The sequence below is a fragment of the Oncorhynchus keta genome, chromosome 21 (genome assembly GCF_023373465.1).
Source record: "Oncorhynchus keta strain PuntledgeMale-10-30-2019 chromosome 21, Oket_V2, whole genome shotgun sequence".
Classification (NCBI taxonomy): Eukaryota; Metazoa; Chordata; class Actinopteri; order Salmoniformes; family Salmonidae; genus Oncorhynchus; species Oncorhynchus keta.
In genome coordinates this window covers 22822954-22833144 of record NC_068441.1, presented here as the reverse complement: position 1 = coordinate 22833144, position 10191 = coordinate 22822954, and the positions used below count along the sequence as shown (strand labels likewise).

General features: G+C 41.8%; 1 pseudogene; it reads left to right on the top strand.

Moving 5' to 3' along the window:
- Positions 1–3448: 3448 nt before the first annotated feature.
- Positions 3449–7376, top strand: LOC118400282 (cyclin-dependent kinase inhibitor 1-like; annotated as a pseudogene).
- Positions 7377–10191: the final 2815 nt, after the last annotated feature.

Below are 10191 nucleotides of genomic sequence, written 5' to 3'. Positions count from 1 at the left end.
CCATGTCAAATCTTTTTAGTTTCCTGAAGGGGAATAGGCTTTGTCGTGCTCTATTTATGACTGTCTTGGTGTGTTTGGACCATTCTAGTTTGTTGGTGATGGGGACACCAAGGAACTTGAAGCTCTCAACCTGCTCCACTACAGCCCTGTCAATGAGAATGGGGGCTTGCTCGGTCCTCCTTTTCCTGTAGTCCACAATCATCTCCCTCGTCTTGGTTACGTTGAGGGATAGGTTGTATTTCTAGAACCACCCGGCCAGGTCTCTGACCTCCTCCCTATAGGCTGTCTCGTTGTTGTTGGTGATCAGGCCTACCACTGTTGTGTCGTCTGCAAACTTAATGATGGTGTTGGAGTCGTACCTGGTCACACAGTTGTGGGTAAACAGGGAGTACAGGAGGGGACTGAGCACCCCTGAGGGGCTCCATTGTTGAGGATCAGTGTGGCAGATGTGTTGCTACCTACTCTCACCACCTGGGGGCGGCCCATCAGGAAGTCCAGGATCCAGTTGCTGAGGGATGTGTTTAGTCCCAGGGTCCTTAGCGTAGTGAGGAGCTTTGAGGGTACTATGGTGTTGAACGCTGAGCTGTAGTCAATGAACAGCATTCTCACGTAGGTTGGAGTGGGTCTAGGGTCTCTGGGATGATGGTGTTGATACGAGGCATGATGTCATGGTTCCTCCTAGCGTCAGAAACCGCCCTAGAGACTTTTATTGGACTCAGGTGTGTCTTATTAGTTCATGATTGTGTCCCTGTTGAAAAAGGTACGTTTTCTGTGGTCCTTTGTAGAAGCTTGACTTGTTTACCGTGTGCGTTCGTTTCCTGAGTGAGTTTGAGGCTTAGTACTTGTTATTTTTCTAGTGTACTGTGATCCTGCTTCTACCGCTTCTCAGTAAAGTATTAATGTTTATCCTTATCCACTAATTCCTCATCTGGTCTGTTCTCTGCACCTGGGTCCAACCTCTCCACGCCATACATGACCAGCTACAGACGTGAGTGCTACAGATCGGTAGTCATTTAGGTAGGTTACCATGGTGTTCTTGGGCCCAGGGACTATGGTGGTCTGCTTGACTCACTCATCACTTAAGGAGGCAAACATAGAGTGAATTTGTTTTTCCCAAATAAATACAGTCTCTGTCCAACAATACTCTATTGTGGCTCTTTGTTTCCACAAACATTCAGTCCAGGTTATTTGTTTTGTTGTCATTCTCAATTAGCCTTTGAGGCTTTGGCAGTCCTTTTTGGTTCTGCTGAAGCACTTATTGAAGCAGTTGAACAGCATTCATTGTCAGTCAGGGTGTTCTGACTTTTGTCCAATGCTGAAGGCATTTGACACTTAAGTAGTGTCCTCCTGATGATCCTCAGTCCCTTGAGTAAACGGCTGAAGCCTTAGAGCCACTTGGTTTCCTCTAAGTTGTGATCCATGCGCCGTTTGGATCTCATAGGAATGCGGTGCAACTTCTCTCTGCACGTGTCCTTACTGCATCCAGGTTCCCGTAGTGATGTCTCTAGAGTTTTTGTTTTTTCCTTTCAATTAAAACCGACAACCATCTTCTCTTCGTCTTCGATGGGGTTAACGGCGGTTGGCGACAGAGCGAGAACGTTGCATTACCACCATCAGCTGGACGGGATATTGAATAAGAAACTAAAAGAACAGTGCAGAAAAGTGGGGAAAACTACATCATATTAAAATAAAACATGTTAACTGAGAAAACCCATTCCACTTCTTCAATCCCAGTCCTACACAGGCTCAGGGGCCTGACATGGCGCTACATTCACGTCAGGATTTCTTGCACGGCCTCGGCTGTGAAATCACATAGACCCCAAAAACATCCAGCAGCATTCACAATACCAGTTTGATTAGACTTGTTCTCCGCTTGTGCTGTACAGTTTATGACCATTGCAATAAATAATAGAAAGTCCACCTTTTTAACACCTTCGGTTTTTGAGAAACCTTCACTGATCTTGGTGGCTCTACTGCCGTTGTTTCTTCCACGCTACTCGTTCCTCCCATAGCTTCCAATTTCCTCACCGCCTCCACATGGGAGATGCACTGGACACTCCTTACCCTTGCCACCTCATTCTCCTCCACCCTAACAGGGCACTCCAGAAATGCAGGTGCACGATCACCTCCACAGTTGCAGCATTCATCTGGCATAAGATACTCTTCCCTTCTGCACATACTTGACACATTACCAAATATTTTACATTTATGACACTTGAAGGGGTTTGTGCACAAAAGCTCTTACATGGTAACGCATGAATCCTAACTTCGTATGAGAAGGGAGAGACTCATCAAAGAACAGTAGCATGGATGAATTGAATTTATTTTCTCCATACACGTCAGTCGTCAGCCTTTATTTCTTGCGACACCCTAGAAATCACCCCCTAGATAGCACCCTGCTACGAAAATCCAAACAGGAAACATTCCGCAACAATATCATTTGAGTCTTAAAACACGCTTCTTCTCCTCCGCAGACACAAACAATCTAAGATCACTTCTTGTGACTCACCGACTCCACACTTTCCTCCAACACATTCCAGATTTTCCTGGAGACGTTAAATGGATTTCCTAAATAGCATTGATCCAAAACCCTCAATCCGATCAAATACTACCTATTTTCCAATACTGCTTTACGTCTCTTGTTTCCCCTTTTCTTCGCCACTGTAACCCAGTATTCTCACTTTCTGTATTATTAGCTTCACCCGACTCACTAGAAGTTTCAAACAAAACCTCAGTTTCCAACCATCTTCTCAACCGATGATCTTTCGACCTAGACAACCAGGGGTGGGGAGTTCCTTATTAATTAGTGACCTTAATTCATCAGTCAAGTACAGGGGAGGAGCGACAACCCGAAGACGCTCGGTCCTCTGTGGAATGAGTTTGACACGTGACATAGATTTACCCAATTTCAGCCTTTATTCATTTACTGTAGTTAACTCTATTTGTATTGTTGCCTGACATCAGACAAGTTTTCACGAAGCTAGTTTGGAGTGAGATTTATTTTCTTTAATCTGTAAATGTCTATCATTATCTGTGCGTATATTCAACATGATTCACAAATGAAACTATGATCTATGAATATATTTAGTAAATAAAATAGGATCTGTAAATGTGTACAACCATTTCACTAATTCAACCTTGATCTGTATATGTATTGAATATAGCTCACAAAAAAAGCGAATATTTTAACAAATATAGAACGACGTGTGAGCAAATGTTCAGAAACATTTACAACTGTGGAATGTGCATTTTGCACATTCAAAAAGTGCTTGTGGATCTCTGTATTTTGTTTGTCAAAAACGAAAGTTATGGGTTAACACTGGCACCTAGTGGTTATAAGTAGTACTACAGCCACAAGAGTTGACGTCCAGGACTTGTCTTTACATGTCGCTGTAGAGGTTTGCCCAGGCATGTACTGTACTAGATCAGGACAGTAGGAGGGCTTTATGAATCATAGTCTGATGGCAAGCAGTTAAATAGAACTGCAGCATCCTGAACACACAGTCCAGTTCCTCCTTTACACTGATGAAGTGTACAGTTGGGATTTTGAGAGAGATTTACTTGTGCATAAATGGTAAGTTCTTTATTGTTTGGGGTAGGCTAGCTATACAACTTCTTACATCTTGTTGCATTAGCTAGTAGTGTTTCAGTGATTATGGTGTGATATTTGGTTGTTATTGGAATATCTGATTTATTGATGCCATTTACTAATATTTGTTCAGTTTGATTGTTGGTGATATGATAGGCCGATTTAAGATCATTTATTTGGGTTACTACCTTAGTTGTTGATATTTAAATCTGAGAGAAACAGTCTTGATCTTACATAGCAATAATCTATCATATTTACCTTTGTTCACAAGTTCAGAGGCATCTGATTGAAGTGAAACATTTAAAAAAAAATCTAATTTAAAATTAGATTAGATTAGATTTGCTATTCTATAGAGTAGAAGACAATGTACACTATATTTACAAAAGTATATGGACACCCCTTCAAATTAGTGGATTCGGCTATTTTAGCCACACCCGTTTCTGACAGGTATATAAAATCGAGCACACAGCCATGCAATCTCCATAGACAAACACTGGCAGTGGAATGGCCTTACTGTAGGGGCTCCCTGACTTTCAATGTGGCATCGTCATAGGATGCCACCTTTCCAACAAGTCAGTTTGTAAAATTTCTGCCCTGCTAGTAGTGTTGTTGTGAAGTGGAAACGGAAAGGTGGGAGTAACAAGGCTCAGCCGCAAAGTGGTAGGCTAAACAAGCTCACAGAACGGGACCGCCAAGTGCTGAAGCACAGAGCCTCAACCTCATCGAACACCTTTGTGATGAATTGGAACACTGACTGCGAGCCAGACCTAATCGCCCAACATCAGTGCCCGACCTCACTAATGCTCTTGTGGCTGAATGGAAGCAAGTCCCTGCAGCAGTGCTCCAACATCTTGTGGAAAGCCTTCCCAGAAGAGTTGAGGCTGTTATAGCAGCAAAGAAGGGGAGGGGGGAATGAGATGTTGTACGAGCTTTTGGCCATGTAGTGTAAATATAGTGTAAATAATGGTCATGTAGTGTAGATCAGGTGTCTACATTTGACATGAGATCTTTTTACATGATCTTATTGATGACATTACTGTTTGCTCTAGCTCTCACTGTGCTCTGTAACAGGGTAGCCTAGTGGTTAGAGTGTTGGACTAGTAACCGGAAGGTTGCAAGTTCAAACCCCCGAGCTGACAAGGTACAAAGCTGTTGTTCTGCTCCTGACCAGGCAGTTAACCCACTGTTCCTAGACCAGTTAACCCACTGTTCCTAGGCTGTCATTGAAAATAAGAATTTGTTCTTAACTGACTTGCCTAGTTAAATAAAGGTAATAAAAGTAGATATCTGTATACTTAAATAACCATGCTGTTCTCTCCCTTTGTCCACTGCAGTGTAGAACCAGAACAACCATGGACAAGTGGATTCTGAGCTCCCTGGGGAAAGGTCCTGCCAGACGGAACCTGTTTGGCCCAGTGGACCATGAGCAGCTGCAGCAGGAGTACCAGAATGCCTTGCGCAGAGACCTGGAGGACGCCTGCCACCGCTGGGGCTTTGATTTCCTGTCAGAGAAGCCTCTGGCTGGGGGAGACTTCCAGTGGGAGGGGGTTCTAAGCACCAAGCTGCCTCTCCTCTACCAACCCTGCCTTTTGGGTCAGGAGGAGGCACAGAGGGAGGGAGGCCTGGTGGCCATCACAGGGAGGGTCAGGGCAGGGCCATTGCACCGTGGCAAGGAGAATATCCCTTGCACCCCTGAGAAGTGCGTAGCCAACCACCAGAATCTGGAGAAAACACCAGACAAGAAGGAGAACACGAACCACAACGAAAACAGACTGATGACGAAACAGACCGAAGACTAAACAGACCAACCTCACAGGCAGGAGTGTTATATGGTTATATGGTTATATGTTGGTAGGGTTGAACTGCTGGTTTACTTTAAAATTCCATTTTGAATAAGAAGTCCAATGCTGACAGAGCCTCTATTGGTTTCTGTCTCTGCAGATTTCTACCAAGCCAAGAAGAGAGTGGTGGGTACGCAGTGTAAGTCAGGCCAGTGATTTCAGGGCACACAGTCACAGCTGCCAGGGAGCCAGAAGTCGGGACAGAACCACAGCAAACACTACTTCTCGCAGGAACCCACACACTGCACAGACACTGGACACATAGAGTGGATACTTACCTGGAGGAATACATAACTAATACTCTAGACAAATGCAGGGGGAAATTAAACAACCTCTTTTATTGCATCCATTACCAATGCATACTGTAAAAATACATAAATGAGATCCATGTATGCTTAACCGATGTACTAATGATTTCAATGTAAGGGGGCTTGTGTTCTTCCTGTGGTAAGGGAGGGACATTCAAGCGGTACAAATGATGCATCCATGTTCATTTGTGAGTCATGTAAGGACATCCTCTAAAACCCTATGACCTTTTGGTGTAAATGGGACTTTTGCTATAAGAGCTCACTGTCTGGACAGGTAAGTTCCTGTCTGACATTCCACAGCACTGAAATGGACCAATCAAAGCCCTGCCTCTGGGTCTACCCTTAACCCCTCTTGTCTTGATGACATCTTGAAATTATGAAAACATACTGTTTATGGTAGAGGTTGAATCTAATACAATATACTGTCACACTGAGAGGACTCATTGAAAAATGACCCCAACAACACAATAGCTTTTTACAACGTATTTGTGGTTCATATGTCCAAATGTATTGATTGATGTTATTTTATTTCATGTTTTTTCATTATGCTGTATTTCTTGTGAAGAGCGCCAGAATCATGTTATTGTCTGTCTTTTGCAAGCACTTCCTGCCCAAAGTATGTATTTTTGTACATATTGTGTAAATTTGTGAAATCTCAACATGTACTTATAGGAAACTAGTGGAAGAGTACCGTAATGAATAAGACTGTTATGCCTATAATGCAAATTCCTATATAAGAAATGTCACCAATGTCCCCCACCTTCTATCTAACTGGGGCATTTTGCTATAATACTCCTGGGAATTTGTTGATGGGTACCTCCCCAATGCTCTTTCATGCTTTTCTGAACACAAGGCCAGACATGAAAGTTTCCTTTGAATAGTATCAGAGATCTATGTTTTCTTTCAGTATTGCTCAATATTTTTAATTTTGCCCACAGCAGGTGCATCAAGGGACTCAAATTAGTCAAGTGCATGTATGGTATTTTAATCTAAACAGGGAAATTGATTGCTCAAAAACACATAGCTATTTTAGAGTAAGCTACAGCCAAGTGTAAGTGCAGTAAAATACACATTAAGTGTTTTTATCTGCCTCAAACTAAGGTCCATCACGGACCACGGTTATTTTTTGTTATGATGGCTGATCCTTCTGCTATTGGTCATTTGAATGGGGGTTAGACACGTATCTGTCATGACAATTCTTCTAAACTAATAGCTTCACAGACCCTGATATTCTGCTTAGAACATGCATTACACCAACAAATGCATTTGTGTTTATAGATGTTGGTGCACAACTAAAATATTATTTATTGTGAAATAAGGTAGATATGTGTAATTGGTTATTAGATTTTTTTTTTTTAATAAATACAGTATGTATATATTATCCTGAAGTACATTTATTGTTTCACCTTTGGGTGTCATGAAAATCTTTTGACCTGAAGATAAGTAAACAATATTTATAAAAATGTTTCTCTCCACCTCAGTCAGGCATCGATTCTGAAATCAAACAAAATATTTATGTAATACAGATCGTAGTTCTATGGAACCATATTTATACTGAACAAAAATATCAATGCAACATGTAAAAGTGCTGGTTCTATGTTTCATGAGCTGAAATAAAAGATCTCTGTATTTCTCTCAGATTTTGTGCACAAATGTGTTTAGATCCCTACTAGTGAGCATTTCTCCTTTGCCAAGATAATCCATCTACCTGATAGGTGTGGCATATCAAGAAGCTGATTAAACAGCATGACCATTACACAGGTGAGCCTTGTGCTGGGGACAATAAAAGGACACTCTAAAAGGTGCCGTTTTGTCACACAACACAATGCCACAGATGTCTCAAGTTTTGAGGGAGCATGCAATTGTCATGCTGACTACTGCAGGAAAGTCCACCAGAGCTGTTGCCAGAGAATTTAATGTTAATTTCTCTACCATAATCCACCTCCAACGTTGTTTGGCAGTACGTCCAACCGGCCTCAAAACTGCAGACCACGTGTAACCATGCTAGCTCAGGACCTCCACATCCGGCTTCTTCATTTTTGTGATCATCTGAGACCAGCAACCCAGACAGCTGATGAAACTGTGGGTTTGCAGAACCGAAGAAGTTTTACATAAACTGTCAGAAACCGTCTCATGGAAGCTTATCTGCATGCTCATCGTCATCACCAGGCTCTTGACCTGACTGCAGTTCGGCATCGTAACCGACTTCAATGGGAAAATGCTCACCTTCGATGACCACTGGCAAAATGGAGAAGTGTAATCTTTTTTTAAAGTATCTGTGACCAACAGATCCATATCTGCATTCCCAGTCATGAGAAAGCCATAGATTAGGGCCTAATGAATTTATTTCAAATGACTGATTTCCTTATAGGAACTGTAACGCAGGAAAATCTTCATAAAGGATGAAGACGGGGCCAAGCGTACGTTTGATTACATTTCTAAGTACCTCTACACATTATACAGCATTACCACATCATTAACTCTTTTTAATCATGCTCATCATATTCCGAAAACTGTGAAAGTTAGCTCATCAAATATAAATTATTTGCATAAACAATGATTTAAAAACTAAATCCCTAGTATTTTTGTATTTATAGCATAATGATTACGAATACTATCATCATGTCGAGAGCTCGAATTAAAATAGGATTTGTAATTATGTTACTGCTATTAATAGTTGACAGAGCCCATTGTGGTTGTCAGAGGCCTCATCTTGGTCACTCCTCCACTCCTGTGCCCCTTTTTCACCTTGGAAACAGAAGATGACCACTGAAAGTAGTGACAACATCGTGATCATCAAGGGCAACTGCTCCACCCCTGAGTTGAACATACACATTCTCCCCAACCTTTAGTTGCAGGGAGACTGAGTTGGACATGTTGATGTAATAATCATTAGATGAGTTGTGGAACGCAGAGATGACCTTCTGGGAGTTCTTGTACATGCTTAAAATCATAGGATATGTTCCACGGCCAAATCCAGTAATCGCAAAGTGGTAGACTCCTTTAACCTTTGCAGTGAACACACCTGAATATAAGCATTAAGATATTAGTGATTTAGTTGATGAGACATTGGATTGTGCAGTCAGATGTGTCACAGGCCGGCTCATAGCTCGTGGCAAAAATGAGGGGACCCGAACAACAGGTATAAGCCCATCAAAAAGGTTCTTTATTATAACCCAAAAACTATTAACTTTAAACAAAGAAAAAGGAATGAAAGTATCATAATGTGCCCCACCGATGTTGGTGTAGACTCGTTTGAAGACCACAGTGGTGTGATTGTTATAAGACCCTATGGTGCTCCCCAGTGCAGAAGAGAACACCACCACTGACCTCTCTGTGTACACAGGGCAGGGACCCTTACCAAAAAGTACCAAAAGGGAATGATTATCAAAATGTTGCTTTGTGCATTACAGTACCGGACATTTCTTTCTTCAGCCCCGCTACCAAGCCCTCACTGACTTTCAGCCTGGCCTCCATGGCTATAATGACAGAAATAATGTTGAAGGATATTTATTAAATAAAACCAACCAAAGACAGTAGTTGAGTTGATCTCTTACTGTACCTTCATTAACTATGGTGAGTTTCTCCACCACACCCTTGGTGGCTCTCAACTTGGCATCTGTGTTTCTCAGCTCCAAGCGTTGCTCCACTACCATGTCTCTGACAGCCAGGAGTTCAGTCCAGATGTTGGGGGGGGCAGCTGTTCTTTTCATCTGTTGTGTTTGCAGGAGCTGCAAGAACAATGACCTCCTGCTTTGTGTTGCTCATGGTTCTAATGTTGTGTCTCAAAATGTATTTTCTTGTTGTGTGAGGTGCTCTTATGCCTCTGCTCTGCACCTCACTTCTGATCAATGATGAACTTGCAACTAGGAATGGCGATGTAGACGAAGACCTCTACGGAACCCAGGTGTATCTAGATTGGGCGAAATCAATCATCAACAATTCTATTCTGTGATAAGTTCAAAAGCTTTATGGTGGTTATCACATCCACAATAATCATATTTTCAAGAAATTGCTCGTATAGAGCGGTCAATGGCTGTGATAAACCAAGCTTGAGCCACCACCGTTGAAGTGTGTGATGGACTGTGACAAACTCCAAAAGATCTTAACAATGCTTTCAATTAAAACATTTATTCACCTACTTTGTAAGGGAGAGGGTGGGGTACATTTTCTTCTCCAGTAATATACCATGATGAAATTGTTTTGTTAACTCCTACTTCTCCCTGTAAGATCATAGCGTTGTGTACTCTGTAACTATGGCGTAAACTCTTGACAGTTTGCAAATAGTTATATCGTTCTTGAAACGTAATTTTGTTTTGTGTGGATTGTCATGATTGCTGATATCTGTGATTGGACCCTCCAGAATGTGTGCATTGTCTATTATTGAAAATAAATACAAATGTTGATAGAAAAAGATTTATTGTGCTTATTCATAAATAACCCACAATAAAAA